Here is a 23,938-nt window from a genome sequence, read left to right as displayed (position 1 = left end):
TGCTCCCATGTTGGGGACATAGATATGTACAATTATTATATTTTCTTGTAATTCTTCCAGTTTGTCCTTTTAGGGGAGGGGCCTGCTGTGTTGTTTTTCAATCAATCCTGCTTGGGTGGAGTTGTCCTGCCCCCTTATCAAGAGGTTGGACTTCCATGGACACTGGCTTTTTGGGCTTTTGTTCTGGTGACTTTTTGTTCTCTGGTAGTTTTTCAGGCCTTTTTAGAGGGTCAGAGTAAATTGTCCACACCAGGAGAGAAGCCAGAGTCTGCTCCTCTCTGAACCTTTTGGAATACACAGTCTCCCCCTCTGTAAGTGCTGCTGAAAGCTGCAGTCTCCCACAGATGGCGAATGCCCCCAGAGATCCCCTCAGCAGTGGGCCCTGGTTCCCACTTGTCTCTATTCCCCCTATCCCCATGCCACCAAAACCATAAGTGATCCTGGCCCAGTGGGTTGGGCCATGGCAGTGGCCAGTCCTGGGACTGTGTGCTCAGGTCCATGGCTGCAGCCATCTGGTCCCAACATTTGCCGCTTAAGCCCTGTGTTCTGTTTGAGTGCTATTATCAGTCTCTTCTCATTCTGCCACTACCAGTCTCCAAGCTTTGTTGGTCCCAGGTTGAGGATGCTTTTGCACTGATGTATTATTTTCCAGTGGCTGGCTTCTGGTGGTCCCCTCCATCTTCTGTTTATCCTCTGACATTTGTCCATGCAATCACAACTTTATCCTTCATACTTCTCAACTGACAATCCTTTGCCCCCGTAGAGATCCAGATGTATAATCTTACATCTCAGACTGATTTCATGGTTGTTCAGAATGGCTTGGTAGATGTCTAGCTAAGTTCAGGGGACTGGCTGAAACAGAGTCCCCCACTCCTCCACCATCTTGCCTCATAATATGTGTATATTCTTTAGTGAGAGGTCCTTGGATGTGGTCACCCTATGTCCTGATTTAGCAATTGCTCGGCATTTTTCATTTTTAAATAAAATGTTATCATGAATAATGATGATAAAATAAGCCAGCATGGATCTGGAAGACTCCCATTTTATTCTTCCTGCTGGTAGCATGCTCACATCTGATGGTTTGTGAGGTTCTATGTAATGAACAGGAATCATGCTTCGGCAATATGTTAAAACTTGAAAGACGACCAGGGATAATTGATATTTCCAAACTCTTTTTTGGGGAGGCAATATATTTAATAAAACCCTTTCAAGGGAAGTGTGCAGTGTATTCTCTGATAAGATGACGCACTCTTGGGCACTATGGCTAAAAGGATCAAATTTCTTCCATTCTTGGATAGAAATGGAAAAATAGTCAACACTGCTGCCCTTCTGAGACATTTGGTAAACCTGCTATGATGCAAAGTCTCATGAAGTGACCTAACAATGCAAGACCGGTAGTGTGCTATACAGCCAAAAAGTGACAGGCATTAAAGTGTGCATCCTAAGGGTGCCTGGATGGCTCAGTGGGTTAAGTGTCCACCTTCAGCTACGGTCATGATCCCAGGTCCCTGGGCTCATGTCCTGCATCAGGCTCCCTGCTCAGTGGTAGTCTACTTCTCCCTCTTCCTCTGCCATGCCCCCTGCTCATGCTCTTTCACTGTTTCAAATAATAAAATAAAATAAAATAAAATAAAATAATATAAAATATGCATCCTAGAACAGTGGACTCCTTAGATCTCCTTGGGTGATCATAATTTTGGTGTTAAGAGATGGTTATAAGTGCTGAGTGGTTTTCTCTAGTATTACTGACAACCTTAATAGACCCATTCCCTCAGATAATACTTTTCATTCTTAGTAATTCACCAATTATTATGCCCGTTGGTAAGAAGAGATTGGTGTTTAGCTTCAGTCTCCATTGTAAGTGCCTCTGCTTGTAACAGTCTAGGCCCCTCCTAGGCCAGAAGTGTGACCATGACATTCTTGCAGTTGTCCTTCTTAGGAGATGAACTTCTGGGCTTCTGCTATTTATGATCGTACCTCCTGAACATGAAAGGTACACTCATGTGGATTCCTAAGTGCTGGTTCATGTGCTCTAAGTTCTGAAGAGAACTTGTACTTGTTTTAAAGCCCCTATTATTTGTATAAACTTTGAGGAAAAATTACCAAAACCTTGGACTGTGTGCTTTGGCCCACAGAAACTAGGTTGTTAGATTTAAACAAATTCTCTAGTATTCAGTTTGCTCTATCTGATGAATCTCTGTTACATAAAGATAAGAACTACATGGAAAAAATAAAGCAGAGAAGAGAGATACAAAGTTCTATGGATTTCAATTTTAGATCAAGTAGTCACAGATGGTTTCACTGTAAAGATAATGTTTTTTTTTAAAAAGGCCTCAAGGAAATGAGGAAGATTTCATGAAATATTAGGGGAAAGAACCTTCCAGATTGAAAGAAAATGAAAATACAAAGGTCCTGCAGCAGAAGCATGCCTGGTGGGCTCAAAGAAGAGCTAGGAAGATGATATGGTAAGACACAGTGAAGGTGTAGCAGGAAAGGAAGTCAGAAAAATAATATAGACTTCTTAGAGTGGTGACATTGAATAGAGATAATGTGAGTCACATAAGCTGTTTTTTAAAAAGATTTATTTATTTATTTAGAGATAGCACACAAGAGAGTCGAGGGAGAGAAGCTTCAAGCAGACTCCTTGCTGAGGGGGAATCCCACATGGGGTGATGTTACAACTCTGAGCTGAAACCAAGAGATACTTAACTGACTGAGGCATGCAGACTCCCCAGTCATATAGCTAATTTTAAATTTTCTAGTAATCATATTAAAAAATGAAAAATAGAACATGCAAAATTAATTTCAATGTGTTATTTAATCCAGTATATGAGGAGTATTAGGATTTTAAGCTATAATAAATTAAAAGTATTGACATATTTAAAAACATTTTTGTACAATGTCTTTGGTTTCTGGTGTGTATTTTCCACCTACAGTACTTCTCGGTTTAGACTTCATACCTGCAGTACTCAGTAGTAACATGCAGAGATGACTACTGTGCCAGACAGTATAGACTTAGGAAATAGAAAGCTACTTTAAGGACTTTGGATTTTACTCTGAGGTAGAAAACTACTGGAGGATTTTTAGAACAAAGAAAGAGGTATACCTTGACTCAGACATTTTGACTAGATCTTTCTGATTACTATGTTAAAAAACTGGAACATGGAAAGGGATCAAATTTGAAGACTATTACAATATGCCACATGGGATAGGATAGTTGTTGAGGGGTTGATCATGGAGGCTGTGAAGAATGGTTGAGTTCTAGATATGTTTTGAAAGTAGAGCTGACTGGGATGACTGCGTGACTCAATCAGTTGAGTATCTGCCTTCGGCTTGGGTCATGATCCCAGGGTCCTGGGGATGGAGGCCTACATCAAGTCCCACATTGAGTCCCACATTGGGCTCCTCGCTCAGCAAGGACTCTGTTTCTCCCTCTGCCTGCCTCTCCCCCTGCTTGTGCGCTCGCTTGCTCTCTCTCTCTCTGACAAATAAAAAAGAAAAAAATCTTAAAAAAGGAAGTAGAGCTGACATAATTTGCTGGCAGGTTGGTTGTCAGATATGACAGAGAACAGTTAAATGGATAAATTGTGCCAGATATGTATATTTTTGAAAATGTCTCTGATAATTGCAAAGTGAAATGTTGGTCAAGAATCGCTGGTCTGGTGGCAACTCCTATTTATCTTGATGTAATCCCTGTTGCTTTGCTTCCCTGATGAATCTCTAAGTCTGGAAAGTTATTTATTTTGGAGAGGGAAGTAGGCTTTGGAGCAGGAAAAGTAGGTTAGGACTTCAAAGTACCTTAGAAGTTAGGCGGTGATAAGATAGGTTAGAAATCCTGAGTGTCTGCAAGGAAAGGGGTCCTACGACTAAACTGTGATTCAGAAAATGCCATGAAGTGAAGGAGGGAGGCTGCTGTGAAGCCTGTTCCAAGCACCGATGTAAAAGATTCCAGAGGCTTGGGATAGTGTACTTCGAGGGTACTGATCATTTCTGCTTATTGATCAGGATTTTGGTTCATATGGGTGTTGTAACTGTCTGAAACTCATGGCTATACAATTATCATAAGTCATATATATGTTAAAAGAAAGCAAAATAAAAAGAAATTGACCATCCTCTGAAATGTACCAGCATTCATCAGGATGACAGTATAAAACCTAAAAAGCCAATGTTTCAATTTATAATGAAAATACAGCTATTATTTAGACTGAATAATTGCCTCAACTGAGTTTGGTAAAATGACATAGAAGCCAAAATATAATCAGAAAGTGGCTGGATGAAAGTAGAAACAGAAGAAATAGAGTTATTAAAATGAATTGATGACTGGCGTTATTGAGCCTTGATACTGTAACTCACCCATCCTCACCACAGAGGCACCAGAGAGCTTCACAATGCAATGCTTTTTCTAGGGAGATTGCTGAAACTGTTGTGTCTCATTGCTCTCCTGCCTTTCACTGCTGAATCACCTACCAAGACTAACACAACTTTTGTTCTTGTCTTCTCGAAATGCTCTAATGTCCTAATAAGATATTGGAAATAAATTCTTTTAAAAATACTTTCTAGATCCTATTCTAGAATATCCTTATTATAATTTACCTAAAAACAGCTTCTAATCTTGTTGAGGAAAGTGATGTCAATATTCTCATGTAAAACCCATAGTATCTTAGTGACATGCTAGACTGAGCACTCAGAAGATGTTGAAAAATCAAAGATGACCTGGAAGATCCATGCCTTGGAAGAATATCATGTTCTTCCATTAACTGAGACAAACGTACCAGGAGGAGGATTAGGATTAGGGAGGATGGTGATAGGTGTATCTTGAACATGTTAAGTGTGAGGTGATTCAGCCAACTGAGTTCACTCTGTATCTCAGAATTCCAGAAAAGAAGGCATTCTGAGATATAAATATGTTGATCATTTTGCTCTAAGGGAGACTAAATTGTGAGACTTATTGAAAACACCATAGGAGGGCGCCTGGGTGGCTCAGTGGTTTAGGCCACTGCCTTCGGCTCAGGTCATGATCTCAGGGTCCTGGGATCGAGTCCCGCATCGGGCTCTCTGCTCGGCAGGGAGCCTGCTTCCCTCTCACTCTCTCTGCTTGCCTCTCTGCCTACTTGTGATCTCTCTCTGTCAAATAAATAAATAAAATCTTAAAAAAAAATAATAAAATAAAATAAAATATTTAAAAAAAAAAAAAGAACCACTGTTTAAAAAAAAAAAAAAAGAAAGAAAACACCATAGGAAAGAAGGGGAGGAAAGAAGAAGCTTGGATCCGGCAGGAGCTTGTGGAGTATGACTGTTTATAGAAGGAAAGAAAAAGGAGAATCTGAAGAGGCAGAGAAGATAAAATATCCACAGATCTAGAAAGACAGTTAAGGTAAAATTTCAGGAGAATGTGTCACCAGCCTTATAAAAGTAATGCTAAATTTTACAGAATGTTAGGACTGAGATTTGGAAATTTAACTTTTCTAATTTAAAGATTCAAGGGAGTGGTGCCTAGGTGGCTCAGTTGGTTAAGCATCTGCTTTCAGCTAAGTTAATGATCTCAGGGTCCTGGGATTAAATCCTGCATGGGTGGGCTCCCTTTTCAGCAGGGAGCCTCCTTCTCCTTCTTTCTCTCCCCCTTGCTTGTGCTCACTCTCTCTCTCTCAAATAAATCAATAAAATCCTTTTAAAAAATGTGTTGAAGATTCAAGGGAATCTATTCAATAAATGAATGGCTTGCAAAAGTTATACTCCAAAACTCTATATGATCAGGAGTCAGACGTTATTTAAAAAATAATACTTTGGCTAAGGAAATGTTGAAAAACAAAAACAAAACTGGCGGCATCACATTACCCGATTTCAAGCTTTACTACAAAGCTGTGATCACCAAGACAGCGTGGTACTGGCATAAAAGCAGACACATTGACCAGTGGAACAGAGTGGAGAGCCCAGATATGGACCCTCAACTCTATGGTCAAATAATCTTTGACAAAACAGGAAAAAATATACAATGGAAAAAAGACAGTCTCTTCAATAAATGGTGCTGGGAAAACTGGACAGCAATATATAGAAGAATGAAACTCAACCATTCTCTTACACCATACACAAAGATAAACTCGAAATGGATAAAAGACCTCAACGTGAGACAGGAATCCATCAGAATCCTAGAGGAGAACATAGGCAGTAACCTCTTCGATATCAGCCACAGCAACTTCTTTCAAGATATGTCTCCAAAGGCAAAGGAAACAAAAGAGAAAATGAACTTTTGGGACTTCATCAAGATCAAAAGCTTCTGCACAGCAAAGGAAACAGTCAACAAAACAAAGAGGCAACCCACGGAATGGGAGAAGATATTTGAAAATGACAGTACAGACAAAAGGTTGATATCCAGGATCTCTAAAGAACTCCTCAAACTCAACACACACAAAACAGATAATCATATCATAAAATGGGCAGAAGATATGAACAGACACTTCTCCAATGAAGACATATAAATAGCTATCAGACACATGAAAAAAATGTTCATCATCACTAGCCATCAGGGAGATTCAAATTAAAACTACATTGAGATACCACCTTACACCAGTTAGAATGACCAAAATTAGCAAGACAGGAAACAACGTGTGTTGGAGAGGATGTTGAGAAAGGGGAACCCTCTTACACTGTTGATGGGAATGCAAGTTAGTGCAGCCACTTTGGAGAACAGTGTGGAGATTCCTTAAGAAATTAAGAATAGAGCTTCCCTATGACCCTGCAATTGCACTGCTGGGTATTTACCCCAAAGATACAGATGTAGTGAAAAGAAGGGCCATCTGTACCCCAATGTTTACTGCAGCAATGGTTACGGTCGCCAAACGGTGGAAAGAACCAAGATGCCCTTCAACGGATGAATGGATAAGGAAGATATGGTACATATACACAATGGAGTATTATGCCTCCATCAGAAAGGATGAATACCCAACTTTTGTAGCAACATGGACGGGACTGGAAGAGATTATGCTGAGTGAAATAAGTCAAGCAGAGAGAGTCAAGTATCATATGGTCTCACTTATTTGTGGAGCATAATAAAGATCACGGTGGACATGGGGAGATGGAGAGGAGAGGGAGTTGAGGGAAACTGGAAGGGGAGATGAACCATGAGAGACTATGGACTCTGAAAAACAACCAGAGGGTTTTGAAGGGGCGGGGGGGGTGGGGTGGGAGGTTGAGGAACCAGGTGGTGGGTAATAGGGAGGGCACGTACTGCATGGAGCACTGGGTGTGGTGCAAAAACAATGAACACTGTTACACCGAAAATAAAGAAATAAAAAAAAATGATAATAAAAAAAATAAAAATACTTTGTCCCATTATTTTGACTTATATGTTGTCAAATATTAACATATGTTTTATATATAATATTAATATATGCTTTATTCTGAAATAATATTAAAATTGAGTGCAAAAGTTATAGCACAGTAAGGTTTCCTATTGAGAGATATAAAGATAATATCCTTTGCATAAGTTCACTGAGTAGAAATATCTACATAAGTATTTTTAGGTTTTGCCTTCAATTTAAAATAGAGAGAAAAAGTGTATTCATAGGTATGAGGGAAAGAAATCGTGAAAGAAAAATCCAAAATAGTTAGAAAACAATCGAAGTAGGTGGGTTAAGGAAGAAGTGTAGAGAAGTAGAATGAGAGTATAGAGCCAAGAAAGCTTGCAGTAGGGAAATGTTATGTCTTCATCCTAGAGAGCAGAAGGAAGAATGAGTGGAGAGACCTGCAAGATGCTGAAGAGCAAACTTTAAGAAACCACTTCTAGATGGTCTGAAAGTTTTCAATGACCTAATATGGAATGTCTGATATTAAGGACATGGGTTGACAAAGTAGTTTAGGACCTTGAGATAATTTGAAAAGATCTATAACAGCTTGAAAAGAGACTATATAGGTGTGCAAAGGGATTCCTGAGGTGTTCCTAAAGAGCCCACAGAGGGTTAGACTGTATAAATGCATAGAGGAGTCATATATATATGACATATATATATACACACACACATATATATGTGTGTGTATATATATATTTATATATATCTATTATATATATAAAATATATATAGTTTATATATTTTTATATATATAAATATATATATTTATATATATAAATATATATATTTTTTATATATTAATATATATAAATATATAAATATATATTTATATAAATATATATATATTTATATATATAAAAACAAACAGTTTCAGGTTCACAACAAACTTCAGTGGAAGATACAGAGATTTCCCATATTCCCCTTTGCCCACAATGAAGTCTTCTAACATGTTTAAATAAGTGTGTTCAAGCATCCCTCAACAGCTATTAGTAGATAATATTTTACAAATAAAAGGAAATAAGGAAAACAAAGGGCAGGTAATGTAATTTTTAAGTTGAATTCCTTAGGACACAGGGCTCAAGTCTTGAGAGTGGTAGAGTTTGGTTTGATTTTGCTTTGTTTTGTGTTTGTTTGATAATGAGCTAAAAGATACTAGTGGATTCCTGATATGAGATGTTGAAAAAGTTCAAAGGAATTCGGGAGATTGAATAACTGAGAGAATAGAACTTTAGAAATGTTATCAATACAAATGTTTTAGTCATCTAAAATAACCACACAGAAGGTGGATGTATCTGCATGCTATATGCTTCAAGTAAGTCAAGGTATTGTTTGGGTATGAGTGCTGAAAACAGAAATAAAGGTTAGAGAAAGTTGTGGAACAAGAATCCAAAAAGTGAGGGAAAGGCAACAAAACAAGGCAACTTACAGGGAAGCAAGAAGAATACCACTTACTTCTTGCATCAGGATTCTACTGGTAGCATCTCTACCATCGCTAGAAAAGAATTAAAGAGAAATGTGTCAATTGGTTTGTTATATTTTAACAAAGACTGTAATAGCTGAAGTCGCATTTAGAGAATTTCGGTTGCCATCTCATTAGATATTTTTCAAAACTATTTCTTCATAGGTTTCAAAGGTGAGTTTTAATAAATTTTTACATTCACATTCAATTCAGACAGAAAACTGTATGTTGATAAACTTACTGACATTCAATCTGCTTATCATTGTTTCCCTTCAAACCCCAAATTGCATATAAACAGAAAAACTAATCAACTGAAGCAGAAACACAGTATCAATTAGGTTGGTGCCTGGGAACTGAAAAAAGAGCAAACAAAATTAATTCTAATCAGTTTGGTAATAAAAAATCAAAAATGTGTAATAACTCAAGATGACTATGCCAGAAAGTCATTGTGATTTGGCAAAGTATTTTTACATAAACACTTATACTCCTTCAAAACAGTATTTCTATATGTATCTTATTATCATTTTAAAATTATGTTTAGAATCACTGTTAAGATACTTAAGACTATATGAAAGAGGAAATTGAAATTTTCAAACATACCTCTATGTCTCTTTTGTGGCTATAATCACATGTTGCAGATATTTAAAAATTTAACAATAATAACAATAAACATTTATCAGACACTTATTTTGTACATTATGTATTTTACATACATTAAAACGATCATGATAGTAGTCTTTCAAAGCACGATGGAGTTCATTATATTGAAGGACCTGCACATCTTTATAAGAATTCCAGTGATGGAGGTTTCTCCAGATTACCTTCAAAAGTACCCTATGGGAAAAGAGTATCTTTAAATGCTTAGCAAGCCAAAAGAGGTCTTATGCTTGACAACCTGGATAGAACCAGTCAAGTAAGGTTCAAGAGTCATTACTTACCACCTGTTAAGTGGCTGAGGAGAGAAAGAGCACAGTCTCTACAGGCAAATAGATAGAGGGAGATAATGACCCTGCCCCCTTCTGCCTGCTCACCAACCTTGCAACAGGACCAAGCTACAGAGTGGACAGGACTGGAATGAGGCTGGAAATTTTGATTACCTAGGACTGAGCATATTAATTACTGAATTGATACTTTTCACTAGAATTTATTTAGTGTCCAGAAAAGTTACTGCAATCTTTTTTAAATTGAATCCCATATAGAGAGAGGTCCCAACCAAGTGGGCTTGCTCAGGCATTAAAAAAAGGATGCAGCGGGGCACCTGGGTGGCTCACTGGTTTAAGCCTCTGCCTTCGGCTCAGGTCATGATCTCAGGGTCCTGGGATCGAGCCCCGCATCGGGCTCTCTGCTCAGTGGGGAGCCTGTTTCTCCCTCTCTCTCTGCCTGCCTCTCTGCCTACTTGTGACTTCTCACTGTCAAATAAATAAATAAATTAATTAATTAATTAATTAATAAAAAAGGATGCAGCTGTTTTCTGACTTTAACTTATGAGTTTTAGCTCAACCTAACAGTTATACCTACATGATAACTCCAGTTGCTTAACATAGCATTCAAGATCTATAGAAAGTGGAACTTGCTTGCTTCCCCTGCTTCATGCATTACCCAAAGCATTCTTCTCTCTTTTATTTTAGATATATGTGCAACCCCTAGATGCCAGACAATTTTATAAGTCTGTTGTATGTTTGAGGTAGTTGCTGAGTGAAAATATCTATCTCATTGCTAAAATATAATTTTCCAAAAAATTTTTTGCATTGTTGTCATGAAAATATAAAATGAACCTGAGAAAAATTTATATATATAAATATATATGTAATATATTATATATAATGACCACTGGGCCTGTGTACACACACACACACACACACACACACACACACACAAACAGACATGGTATCTACTTAGGAAACTGAAATAAGTTTGCATATATTCAAGTCTAGTTAATATCCCAGATCCCACAAAGTGATAAAATGCAATGTTTAGGGTTATCATTTGTGTTGGATGGAAATAAATTCTGTCTGTACTGAGGAAAAATTCATTTTCCTTCGTTTGAACAAATCATTTGTGTGACTCTTAGTTTTCTAAAAGTTAAGTCCCAATCCCTTAAGAATTGAAAATAGCCTGGTGAATAGGAAGTCAACCAAAGGTACACAGCTCTGACCTACTAAATATCACTCAGCACTCCCCTGAAAGGACAACCCAAAAGTTTTCTTTATTTCCATGCTCCATTTCCCTGTCTTGGGCAATTTTTGTGATACCATTACTTTCCCAGTAAACTCTCACTCATCTGTCAATACGCAGCCCAGTTGCCATCTCCCCTATGAAAATGTTTCAACTGCCTCCAGGAAAAAAGACTTGATCCCAGTCTACCATCTGACTCCTCTATCACCAACATCATACTTTGGATTGAGATGGTAGTTATTTTGTATGTCTTGTCTCTCTTTTTAGAGACAAATAGTGTTCTTGGGATATAAAACCATAGTCAAGTTGCACTTCAATTAGGAATCCTGGTTTAAAGTCTAACTTGATCATTTAGTAGGCATATAGGCCAGTTATTTAACCCCTCCCAGTTTAACGGATCTCATCTTTCAAAGAAGAATAATGTCTAACACAAAGTTGTATCATGAGGAATAAATGAAGTAAAATATATAAGACATTTATTTTGATATCATCTCTCCAAAAATAGTAGCAATAGTAATAAAGGTATCAAGAACATAGCAAATGATAGAAGGAACTGGACGTGAAATTTTGATATGCAAATTTAAACTTGAGCTTTGAGAACTTCTCAGAATATGTGTTTTATATGTGATTTGGTATATTTTGCTGGACCCTAGGAAGATCCTTAAATGTGAGTCAAAAATGTCAATTTCAAGTCCCACTAAAAGCAGATAGCAAAAAGGTACAAATCATTAACTTTATCAAATTAGGTTAATCATAGTAATTCACAAAGAAATTAGATTTTTTTCTTAATTTAGCTCCAAAAGAATTTTCTACATGTTTTCTTTCCCGTGTTCTTTTAATTTATAAACTGCACAAAATAAATTTCCTGTAATTGTATTATTTTCAGGGCCTTCCACTCAGGTATTAATACTTTCAAAGGAAAAAGAATACTTACTAAATAAATAATTAATAATAAATTAATAATTCATTATTAATTAATAATTATCTTCAGGAAAACATGACTTTTATTTAGTGAGAGATTTTATTTTAAATTGTATTAAAAAAAAACATAGTTCTAGGCACAAAGAATGATACAGGAGATGTTAGAAACCCTGTGGTTCCTACAGAGTACTTACACTAATCTGAACGGGTCCCACAAAAGGAAACACAGCACTACCAGATCTAGAAAACCTGTATTATTTTTCTTCCAAACCATCAACGTTCTCATTTTGGCAGGAGAATAAAGAAAAAAAATGACTGTGTTTTAAAGACAGTCAAAATGGAAACCTGAAATATGACAACAAATCACTGGCATTCTTCGTGGAGGTTTATCTTCAACCCAGCAGAAGAACCACCACCAAAGAAAATAGAAAACTGACATCAATATGTTCTTAAAAGTGGTATACCACCTCCATACAGTAGTTCAATTCCAGAAAAGTTTTTTCTGAGTTGGAGTTTTGGAAGCTGAGTTATCTTTTATAAACATTATGAGGCTAATGATTTAAAGGATTCCATAGTGGGCGTCTGGGTGGTTCAGTGGGTTAAAGCCTCTGCCTTCAGCTCAGGTCATGATCTCAGGGTCCTGGGTTGGAGCTTCACATCCTGCTCTCTGCTCAGCAGGGAGCCTGCTTCCTACTCTCTCTCTGCCTGCCTCTCTACCTACCTGTGATCTCTGTCAAATAAATAAATAAAATCTCAAAAGAAAAAAAAAAGGAATCCATAGTTCAGCCCATTTTGATAATACAGGCGTTCAATGGTTTTTTCCTTTCTTCTATTAACTTATATTTTCATAGAACAGAACTAGAAATTGGCTGATCAGGTTATTTGTTCTGAATACTCTATATTCTCATACTTGAGTTGGAATGCCAGTATATAACCATGAATTATGTTATCACAAATGATAAATACATCTAACACATTGAGTGCTCACTTTGTACCAGGCAGTGTACCGAGTGTTTTATATGGACTATCTTACTTGATCTATAATGAGGTGTATCTTTTTTTATCTTGTTTTATAGAAAAAGAAGTAGAAGTAATTTGTCCAAATGAAATCATGTAGACTCGATCAGATATAGTCAGTCTGATGATAAAGCTAAGTTCTCTGGCCCTACCATCCAACGTAAATGGTAGAGCCCAAAACTCCACCATCCAGCTTTCCTTATCTTAAAGAGCCTGATAAAATATCAATTTAATATGTGAAAAAAATTGTTCATTAAATATCCAAGATAAAATTCCCCATTTTCAATGGCCCAGAATGAATAAGCTTAATAAATAAAAAATTATTTATTTCTCTTATAATCTTAAAAGGAATTTTAAATGCCCTTCATTGGGAATGTGGAGGAAGTAATAATTATTTTTAGTTTTTCGTGAAAGGATTTGGGTTGCTTTGACTCTGAATTTGTGTAAGTGGAAAATGCATTTAGAAAATTGTTACCTACAATTTGGGGGCCAATTTTCAGGTGTAATGACATTTCAGAGAGTAAATAATGGGATGAATATGTGCTTTCTCAAGTAAAATTAACAAGGTTCATAAAGAGGTTAGCTTGGTAGAGTGTTGGGATGTCTCATCAAGACAGTCATGGTTTCTATCTCATTTATCTTTCTCATCAGAAATACTGCATAATTATACACTAGCTATCCAAAGGAATGAATTAGAAATCCTAAGGGGAACAAACTTTCTTTAAAAATAATGACTAATTAACATAATAATAATCTCAGTATTTCAATTCATAATCAAGAGATTCTGTTGAGACCCAAAGGGGTTGCAAGCATGAGGTCAAATACTAGAAGTGGTGTGGGTGGGTAAATAGCTTTCAGTGATTGTATTCCAGTCCTTCCCAGATATTTAATTTTTCTCTTTACTAACCCTTCTATGAACTCTTAAGCAGGAGGCATATGACTGTCAGCATTGATGTGACAACAGGATTATAATCCAACAGAAGACAAAACAGTGAGAAATTGTCCAGAGACAGGTTGTAGTTACTGGAGGGATCACTTTGTTGTCTTGGGAGATCAGAGAAATTTAATCTTCTAGAATCCAAATTTTAGTTGTCTTTTTAAAGTTTAAAGGTAAAAAAGATGCACTCTAGTGCCCTAAGCCTATAGGCTATAACCTCCAACATTTTTAAACTTTGCAAAAAAAAAAAAAAAAAAAAAAAGTGAAAAAAAGAGAGGCTAATAAGAGGACCCATTAATAAATAGAAAAATTCATAAAATGATAAATTTTAAAAAGTGATTAATAGCATTGGTATGTGACTGAGTCTATCACATATGATGACCAAAGCATTTTAAACTTTGGAGGATTAACATATTAATATCAGAGCTAATCTAAGCTGTTTTAATTACCTTGTCAATGATCCAATTATTTAAACTGGATAATTTATAAATCAGATTTAAAATTAAACCTTTCTTTCAGACTTGAACCACGGATCTAAGATTAGCAGCTTAAATCAAGCAGTTCTATTTGGCTGATCTTACAAATGTAGAATCTTCCAAACCACAAACTGCTTTTGTTGTTTAATTATTCTACAGGTAAAAGGACTGTGGATATGTGACTGTGTGAGAAACCACTCTACTTTTCATTTCTCTAAAGATGAAGCCTAAACAGTTCCACGTCTTTTTTGTCCTCTTAATTTACTCATTGACAATAAGTACATTTTCTGTCTTCTTGCTAAATGTAATTCTCAAGCCTTAGAAACTAGTCTTTTTTTTTTTTTCCATGCCACAAAAGGCCTTGTCAGTTAGAAACCAATCATTAAGGGCAGAGTGGATCCTGCCCCCACCCACCAAGATTGATGAATCACAAAGAGGATGGCTTCACTGTAATCCATTATCTCCAACATATCCCGTAACATAACAAAAGGAAAAAGAAAAAAACTAATGTTCTTTTCATGGATAAAATATCACTAGCTGCATCATTTTTTTCCCCTACATTACACATTCCAAAAAGAAAAGTGAAACTGGAGTGGTATTCTATTCCAAAGCAATGCTAATGTATCTACAATCAAGAAAGAAGAAAAAGAAACAAGATTTTTTTTTTTTATTATAATTGCAACCAGAGGATGTTGGGATTCTCAAGTTAGAATGTGCATTGTGGAATAATAAAAGTATTTCCTTTCATCATCACCATCAAAGTACACACAGCTAAGAAACTTGCCATTAGATAAAAGATTAGCAGCGAGACTGATTTTACTGTTTACATGATTAAGTGCCCTTGTGTGGTCTAATGTATGTTGGGAGATGCCTCAGTCTCTGAAGGTCAGACATTGAGAATACAAAGTAACAGTGAGGAAGAAGATAAAAGCTTGCCTGTGGCAAAAACATTTCATAGGAAAAGAAACATCTGGTAGTGACTTTCATATTTATGGGACTAGAATCTATTCCCAAGTACCTTGAGAAAACTCATACACTCATGCAGTTATTAAAATGAAGAATGTCCTCAAATCTTTACTGGGAATATATTCTCTACCTAACACAAAACAATTGTCAGTTAATTTTTACATAACTTAGAAGTATATGTTTTTGATCAGAAACAACAACAAAAGTATGGCAATGTGTTCGTATCCGACTGCTTCTGTACAAAATCACCACAAATTTAGTGGCACAAAACAATACAAATTTATTCTATTATGGTTCTGGAGGTCCAGAGTCTAAAACCAGTGGGTCATTTGGACTGTGTTCCTTCTGGATTCCTCAGGGGGAATTCTGTTTCCTTTCCTTTTTCAGCTTCTAGAGGCTACTTGCATTTCTTGGCCCATGGACCTTTCTTGACATAATTCCAACTGCTTTCTTCTGCCATCATGACTTCTACTCCTCATTCACCCTCTGTCTCTTTTTTATAAGACCATTATTGGGGCATCTGGGTAGCACAGTTGGTAAAGCATCCAACTCTTGGTTTTGGCGCAGGTTGCATTCTCAGGGTCCTTATCTCAGGGTCATGAGATTGAGCCCTATATCTAGCTCTGAGCTCAGCATGGAGTCTGCTTAAGACTCTTCCTCTCCCTCCGCCCTCCCCTCTGTATGGGTGTGCTATCTCTTTCTTTCAAATAAATAAATATTTAAAAAAATAATACCATTATCATTAGATTTGCCTCCTCTTCTGCTCCCGATTACCCAAAATAATCTCAAAATTTCTCATTTCATCACATGTACAAAATGTCTTTGGTTATATAATGTAGCATATTCACAGGTTACAGGAAGTAGGACACAGTCATATGGTAGGAGTGTGGAATAATATTCAGCCTACCACAGGGTATCCTCTGGCCTCCAAATATTCATGTCCATCCCAAACGCAAAATACATTTACCATATCCCAAGTTCCTCCAAAGTATCAAACCATTACAGCCCCAAATCTCATTAAGTCTCATCCATTCAAAAATCCCAAACCTCACCATTTAATTTATCTAACTTTGGTATGACTGGGAGTCTGAGTTGAACACATCCTGGGAAAAAATTTCTTTCCATCTATGGACCTATAAAACTTAAAAATAAGTTATCGCAATGGTGACAAGCACAGGTTAATAGTTACAGGCACCCAAAATGAGAGAAAATGAAAGGGAAAAGGAGTCCTCAGCTCCAAACAATATCAAAATCCAACCGGGCAAACCCTGATAGGTTTCAAGGTCTGGGATTGGTTTTTTCTGGCAAGACGCTCTGCCTTCTGGGCTCATCATTCTATCTTCTGGGTTCATAGCTCTACCCTATAGGCCTGCAGCTCCCTCTGAACCATTCTGCCCTTTTCATGAAGGGTAGCACGTGTTTGCCTCTGAGCCACGTTTTTAGCCTATTTTCTTCCTGCAGAATCTTGGAAGTCTGAAAGCCTCCTTTTATTTCATCCCCTCTCTGTCCTTTTCAGTCCAAGCTGACAGTGTTTCTGCTGGTATAACATTCTAAACAAACTGAGGGTCTTCTGTGTATATCTCAGGGATTCACTCCATTATATAAGAGAACTCCTCCACAGATCTTTCCTGGATAATCCTATCTCTATTACCTGCCTCTGCTGAGATGGCTGGGGGGGTCCATGAACGACATGCCTAATCTCCTCAAAGAGCTCTCTGTGTGGGGACACTTTGACCTTTAGATCCACCGGGGACACTGTCAAGAGATTATCCAGCCAAACCCTTGACTTTATCTCTAGAGTATGCTTTCCTTACAATGAATCCCCTAATGTTAGCATCTTTTACCACATGGATAGGCTAGAAACTCTCAAATCAAGTTCTGGTTTCTTTTTGGGTAAGAGATCTCTCAATTGATGGCTTCCCCCTTGGATTTTACTATCAGCAGCAAGAAGAAACCAAGCCGTACCTTCATGCTTGGAAATCATCCCAGCCAAATATCCAAGTTCTTCTTCTATACACTTTGCTCCTAACACAAGTGTAGGACACAATTCTGCTAAGTTTTCAGCCACTATGTGAGAAGAATCCTCTTCCCTCTGGGACTCATTTCCTTCTGAACCCTCAATAGAAGTATCTTCAATATTCATACATCCAGATACATTCTATTTTTAACTAGTTTGGTATTCCCTAATATGATACAGGCTTGCTGTGTTCCTCATTTCCTTCTGAGCCCTTACCAGCAACAGCTTTAACAGTCACATTTTTACCAGTAGTCTGTTTCAGGCAAAGTCAGCCTTTTCTGTCATTCTTTCAAACTCCTCCAGCCTCTGCTCATAAAATTCCAGAGCCGCTCTTACGCATTTTTAGGGATTTGGTAAGCAGCTCTCCACTTTGAGGTACCAAAATAGGCCTTAGTTTCCTATGGCTGTTGTGACAATTTATTATGGAATAAGAAGCTTAAAACAACTCAAATGTATTCTCTTATAGTTTTAGAGGAAAGAAGCCAAGAACCAAGATATTGATATAATTGTCTCTTTCTAGAGGCTTTAAGGGAGAATTTGTTTCTTGGCCTTTCCCAACTCATAGTCTGCCTGCATTCTCTAGCTAGTGACTGCTGGAGGGGTGAGGGATATTATTTAGCCTGCTATAAACAGCCAACGAGGACTGCTAAGTGGTGAAATTATGAATTATTACTAATGATTTTAATAATGAAATTATTAATTCACTCATTTCACTCATTCATCAATTATTCATTCATCATCATTAGCTCCTTCTACATGAAAAATATCATGCTCGATGCTGGAGATACAGAGAGAAAAACACAATTCCCATCCTAAGGAATTTATAGTGTTGCTTGGAAAAGGACAAAAAGATAAAAAATTGAATCTTAGTGGATGAACGAGAAAATTTTTAACTCAGACTGAAAGAAAAGGATAGGTCAAGGAAGGTTCAGGGATCAGGACTGGCATGTGACGAAAAAGTTGAAATCAGCCAGCCAAATAATGGGGCACAGGGTGAGTTCAGGCAGAGGCAATAGTTTGAGAAAGAAATCCTTTTCCTATTTTTTAGTTACATGTTTTAATATTTCAGAGAAAACCATAAATGAGAGTTGTGATAAGTATTAAATAGCCATGTCTTTTTCCTCTGTTGATCTGTACTTTTCAATCTTAAAAATACGTAATAGTTCCCATCACCACCCATTGCTGATCAGTCTGTGGTTGGACATGAGAATATGCAAAATCTTCTGGGTGAAAATTACTCAGGTTTATTCTCTTTAACATGTTGGGACAGAGAGAAACACAGACTGAGGTTAGCTATTGGTAGGCACTGGTGCTGAGATACTCTTAGGTACGACAATAGTATATAAAAATCACCTATAGACCTGTATAAAAATATACATTCAGGGGCACCTGGGTGGCTTAGTCGACGGTTAAGTGTCTGTCTTCAGCTGAGGTCATTGAGGTCATGATCCCAGCTTCCTGGGATCAAGCCCTGCATCAGGCTCCCGCTCAGCCGGGAATCTGCTTTCACCTCCCCCTGCTCTTAGGAGCTCTCTCTCCATCTCAAATAAACAAATAACATCTTCAAAAATACATCTAAATTCAGAATGCCAGGCATAGTTTCTATCTTGAATTCCCACATAAAAATGGGCAAAGTAACTAGACAGCAAAATCATGACGACACAGACAGTATTTACAATAAAGCTACTTGAGATATCCTCACAACATATCCCTCAATCCATCCACAGGTGGGGAATAAGTGCCAACTGCCTCAGGAACTGCATGGGGTTGGATAGAACAATGTGACTCCAAAACAAGAGAACACCAAGTAACCAACAGATATTTGCTGGTGGACCAGTCTGAGAACAAGAGCCAAACCTAAGTGGTTTTCCCCCACTGTAATACGTGAGGGAACTCAAGGACTGCACAGCAAGTTTATCTGAGGGGCTGAAGCAGTCTGTCTCCCTATGAACTCTCAAACTCACCTCCTTTCTGGAATGGGAATCCATATTGAGGAGTGACAACTAACAACAGGATAAAAATTGATCTCCATAGAACAGAAGCAAAGGAAGAAAATAATCCAGTGGGGAAAGCTAACAGAGTCATAAAATCCTACAAAGCAAGCTACCATATATACATATATTTTTAAGCATTAAACATACACACACACACAGAGGAACACACACATTCATGTACGTAGAAGAAAATACTCTGTGAAGTTAGACAAGTTACTTAAAACAAGACCCGTTCTGAAAGTAAAGGATAAATAACCTCACCAAAAATTTAAAAAAAAATTAAAAAAAGAGAACAAATATAATTATCAGACTTAAATTCCATACAAACATCTGTAGTTTACAAAAGAACTAAATGAGGAATTTGTTTAAAATAAGAATATCTGTCTCCTATGCTGGGAGGTCTTGGCTATTGTTACTCACTGTAAGAGCTGCTTCCCCCTAATGTCCACATTATTTACTTTGGTATGCAAATATTCAAGTATCTCCATCTTAATATCAACAATAAACCTCTAACTACTCTCTTTTTGTCTATATTTTACTAGTTTAATTCTCAGAGGATGGCATGTCTTCTATTTTTTTTTCTATAAGTTCATTGTTTCCTATTACATTTATGTGGACTATATTTAGTCCACATATAATAACCATCTTAAAAACTGGTTTATGTTTCCAAATGTATCTTGGTCTATTTTCATGAGAAAACACGGAAAAAGAAAGGAACCAAGGTTAAATCTAGTATTGATTGCATAGTGAATAAAATGTATTTTAAAAAAAAGATTTTATTTATTTATTTGACAGACAGAGATCACAAGTAGGCAGAGAGGCAGGCAGAGAGGGAGAGAGAAAAGCAGGCTAGCTGCCTAGCAGAGAGCCTGATGCAGGGCTGGATCCCAGGAGCCTGGAATCATGACCTGAGCTGAAGGCAGAGGCTTAACCCACTGAGCCACCCAGGTGCCCCGTGAATGAAATGTATTTTTAAACAAATTCAAAGGACTTGATTGTGAGCTTAATATATGTATGGTGGAGGACACAGAGTGAAAAATATTCAAGTAACAGATATAAGAAAACAGATTAATCTGTTTGTCAGATAATGTCAGATTAATCTGACTATACAAAAACATAATAAAACATAAATAGGGTAAAAATAATTTCACTATGTGGGGTTTCAAAATGGCTATGACAAATGGCCTCTCAAACTTAATTCTGAGGTGATGACTAAGAACATAAATATCATTGCTTGAAAAACATTTTATTAAATTTTAGAGCTTATATTTTTGGCTTATAGTTCAGCATAGTTTAGGTATATTGGCATGAATTATATATAAAACCACCAGTTTCAATATATTAAAACAAAGCACCAGGGAAATGGCAGATTAATATGTAACCAAACAAAAAATTTCATCTGTGATAATGTCAAATACATTTGTTATCAGGGAAATACTCAGGGTAGATGTTAAAACCAAATGATGATATGCAATGTTCCTTCCAAGCCTTAAATTATGCACTGAAGTTGATGAGACTGAGCAGGACAGCCATTCAAAAAAGTATTCAAGAACTTGATGCATAAAATGGATTTCTTGCTATTGTATTTCATATAATATTGTATTCATTTTCATGAATATGCCTAGAATTTCTTCAATTGCTAGAAACAAATGAAAACACAACTTTCAGAAGACTCTACTTATCTCATGGTGAGTTTCTCTGTTATATTCAAAATAAGTTTATAAAGTAAATATAATAATATGAAAAGTAAATATAATAATACGAAGTGCATGCAAATTTGTGAATATAAGTCCTATGCTGGGAATTTCCATTCATAGCAAGTATGAACATCATCAGTCTCCTCTACAGACCTTATCTACTGTATTAGTAAATTAAGGAGCATTATATCATAATCTGTACCTTTGACCCATGTTATACATTTTGCCTACTGTGCCACTAAATCCTTTGATTTAAAGCCCTGTATGTAATCTGGAAATCTAAATAGGAATTACTATGAACACTGTTCAATTTTATCTCATCTATACTTAAATAGTGGTGCAAAGGCAATTAGCCAGACACTTTGATCAATATTTACAAGCAAACTTGTCCAGTTTGGCTATTACCCTGAAAACAGACATTGAAAATTTGTTTCTTTTCATTTTTATCCTTTCTTTTCTATGATTTTAAATGAAATATTTAGTTTATTTCATCTGTTCTGACTTTCAATTTTATGCACTTGAAGTAGAAAGCTGTGAGTTTTGTTTTATATTCCCGGAATTTAGAATGAACTGCAACCAGATCCAAAAAGGTATTTTATTTTTCTCCAGTCTGAGAAACATTGATACAATCTCATATTTGAAAAAAAAAAAAAGATTACCAAAACAAAATATAGATTCTTGTTACTTATTTTAATTTGTAGCCTGTAAGCGCTTCCCCACCCCCTTGGATTTAAAATGAATCTTCATTCATCAAGATTCCCAATTGGAGCACCTGGGTGGCTGATTTGATTAAGCATATGACTCTTGATTTCAGCTCAGGTCATTTCAGATCTCAGGGTCCTCAGATGGAGCCCTGTGTTGGGCTCTGTGCTCAGTGGGCGGTTTTACTTGAGATTCTCTCTCTCCCTCCCATACTGTCTACCTGCTCTCTCTCTCTCTCTCTAAAATAATAAATAAATATGTCTTTAAAAAATTTCCAAGCATTTTATTAAGTATCGTTCCTCCACAAACCAAATTGACACTAGGATTTGTCAGGTGGTCTAAATGAATTGCATCCCTCACGTATAATGAACTAAATCCATTGTGTCTAGAATCTGACATAAAGTTTGGATCTGGTACCTAAGGCCTTTCTGTTATCTACTACTGTATGTCTTTCCTTTAGAACTTCAAAACAGAGACCATAAATGTGGCTAGTGTAAGACAGAAGTCAGTGTAATCCTCCAAAAGAAAATTTATTTATTTATTTTATGGCATAATTATTTGCATGATTACTTATTGGTAATTAGCATTTGTATCTTTCTTTAAAGGCAGCCATTTTAAGTGTCAACACATTTAGGCTAGTAGAAAGAGGTTAAAACAAAGCCCTCTCTTTCAAACTCTCTAGGTCACATCTGATAAGACAAGAGAAGGCAAATCTGATTTGTTCCAATCAGGTTTCTTATCAAAAATTTTTTTCTGGCAAAGATAAACTTGGCTCATCAAAGAAAGAAGATTCTCTGGAGGCTGTTGCTAAACTCACTTTCTTTTGAAAAACATAAATTTTGAGACATGATAGTGCAAAGGGTAAGTTTTTCATTTATAGACTAATTATAGAACATTCATAGACTACTTGTGCTTAGTATTTAATTTCTAATTTATTTTAGAGAACAGGAATTTTGTTCATAAATTTTACTTTGTCTAAATATACAGGATATGTATGAATAGCACCAGAATTAGGACAATTTGATGTTCTTTTCAAAAAATTTTCTTTTCTTTTCTTTTTTTTTTTTTTTTTTTGAGGGAGGGAGGGAGGCAGAGAGGAAGAGGGAGACAAGCAGATTCCCTGCTGAGTGGGAAGCTGGAGGCAGGGCTCTATCCCAGGACCATGACCTGAGCTGAAATCAAGAGCTGGGTGCACAACAAACTGAGGCACGCAGTCCCTCTGACAATTTGATATTCTTAATGATTCTCTATTGAAACCTGCACACTGGGTCAAAATGTGAGAACCACAAATTCTAAGCCACTACAAGTTCTATGCATAGGATTCTCCTCTTTGGAGTCCAGGGATCTGAGTAAGTAGCCTCCCCCCCAAGATCCAGTCCTCAAAAAGTTTTTTTTTTTTTTTTTTTTTCTCAAAAAGTAATCAAATAAAACAGTGCTAAATGGAGAGTTTCTTTTCTTATAGTTAAGAAGGTCTGAGGAGGTCTGAGCCCCATGGGGATATGTGATATACTGACAATCCCTCAAATCTGAGTATTCCCTGTTAAAGAGTCTATAGGGGTCAATACAATTTTCGTAATCACGGTTATCTGATGTCTCAACTCTGTCTCCAGCTACTCTCAGGGAAGGAAGAAAGTCTTTCTTACTTCTAGGATACTTCAGTCTGGCCTTGGTGGAAGCAGAGTTCGAAGAGCCCATGATCTGAGGTCCAGGCATAAGGATACAACTTTCTATGCAAGAACGGCTCAAAGTACTTTCTTGATTGATGGGTGCAATAAAAAAAAAAAAGAAAGAAAGAAAGAAAAAAGAAAAAAAGAGTGAGAGAGGGGTGGATCAGAGGTGTCTGTATCTCCTAGTGTGCTTCTACTTTCTACTATACACCTAATTATGACATACGAGGACCAAACACTGGTTCCAAATTTTCAGATGACATCTGTCTGCTTAGTGTCATCCGCTGCTACAATCTTCTTCTGTTCTATTCGTTTTCCCTCTGAGTTCTTTGTCTTCTTAACATGTTCACCTCTGCCTGACAAGATTCAACAACTAGCTCAGTTTTCCACATCTGCATACACTGGCTTGTGTGAAGTGTGTTATAAACCTGTAAATCAGGGACTCCTGGGTGGCTGAGTTGTTAAGCATCTGCCTTCGGCTCAGGTCGTGATCCCAGGGTTCTGGGATCAAGCCTCACATGGGGCTCCCTGCTCGGCGGGAAGCCTGCTTCTCCCCCTACTACT

General features: G+C 36.9%; 1 pseudogene; it reads right to left on the bottom strand.

Annotated features, from left to right (window-relative positions):
* Positions 1–23,938, bottom strand: part of LOC123952996 — a 48,158-nt pseudogene that overhangs the window by 12,810 nt on the left and 11,410 nt on the right.

Source organism: Meles meles, chromosome 1 (genome assembly GCF_922984935.1).
Source record: "Meles meles chromosome 1, mMelMel3.1 paternal haplotype, whole genome shotgun sequence".
In the NCBI taxonomy this organism is placed as follows: Eukaryota; Metazoa; Chordata; class Mammalia; order Carnivora; family Mustelidae; genus Meles; species Meles meles.
The sequence above is the reverse complement of the archived record's forward strand: the minus strand, read 5'-3'. Positions and strand labels throughout refer to the sequence as shown.